Genomic DNA, 1,319 nt, shown 5'->3' with positions numbered 1-1,319 from the left:
CACTTAAAGTAAGTAAAACTCATAAAACTGCTCACAAAATTGGTTCCTCTAAACCAAGTTGAGTAAATTGCATTTAGTTTAGTGGAACCAGTTGACATAACTTGGTTAAGTAAATTCACCACTTCATTTTTTACAAAGCATAAACATGTGTTAAATTTGAAAGTGAAGAAGTAAAAGTCTAATTTTTACATTTTTAATGTGACAAAAGTGAAAGTTACGACACTAAAACACGTCAACATTTTTAGTAATGTTATGATTTTATTCTCAAATTATTATGACTTTATGCTCTTATTACGTACGGAAGCGTAGAGCTGTCACATGAATGAAATTATTTTTAAACTGGATCTCATAACGAGAAAACTGTCTTGTAAAACCAAGAAAATTATCTTGTAAAAACAAGGAAACTATCTTGTTATACCAWGATAACCATCTCGTTATAACGTGTYGTGRTTTCTTCTGGTTTGTCACTTTCACKGAAGTYTATTGCCTGGATGGTGTGATGGAGAACACGACTGAGCCACTATTTAACAAAAATGAACAGAATTATTTGGGTTTGTGCTCAGAYGTTGCAGCTACTAGCACTTAATAATACTCACTCTCTAATCTGAATTCAGACGCTATTATTGCAAAAACATTACTCAGTACTAACTTGTCATTTTTTAGTCTAGAAAAGTGTTCCTCTTGCAGATTTCTTCTTCGTAAAAAGGCATATGGTGAGACTCAGTCGTGTTCTCCATCACACCATCCAGGCAATAAATGTTTGTGAAAGTGACAAACCAGAAGAAACCATAACATGTTATAACAAGATGGTTATCTTGATATAACAAGATAGTTTTCGCGTTTTTACAAGTTTTCTCGTTTTTACAAGATAGTTTTCTCATTATAATGAGATATTTTCGTCATTATAACGAGATCCGGTTAAAAGAATAATTTCATATCATGTGGCAGCTCTACGCTTCCGTAAATACGACTATGCGAGTCAGCGATACTAGATTTTAAAGCCCAGGCTACTCTTTHAGCTTCTAAATCAGATTTACGACGTTGGAATCTAGTTTCTGAACTTGGAAGTCGGAAAATCCAACTTCCAAGTTGAGATGAAATGCACCTTTTAACTTTATTTCTCCAATTGTGGGTCTGTGAAGAGCAATCAAATACAGGTAACATATTATTTAGTCAACTTTTTCACAGAACCCCACTTCAGAATATCGGAACGACTGCGTTTTATTCATATAGATTTTCTTTAAAGGCACAGTGTGTAGGATTTGTTGTTTTCAGCGACATCTAGTGGTTGAGTGGTTGAATCATCCTCCCTGGTCCTC

This window comes from Austrofundulus limnaeus, unplaced genomic scaffold, assembly GCF_001266775.1.
Source record: "Austrofundulus limnaeus strain Quisiro unplaced genomic scaffold, Austrofundulus_limnaeus-1.0 Scaffold82, whole genome shotgun sequence".
Lineage (NCBI taxonomy): Eukaryota > Metazoa > Chordata > Actinopteri > Cyprinodontiformes > Rivulidae > Austrofundulus > Austrofundulus limnaeus.
This window is presented reverse-complemented; position numbering follows the sequence as displayed.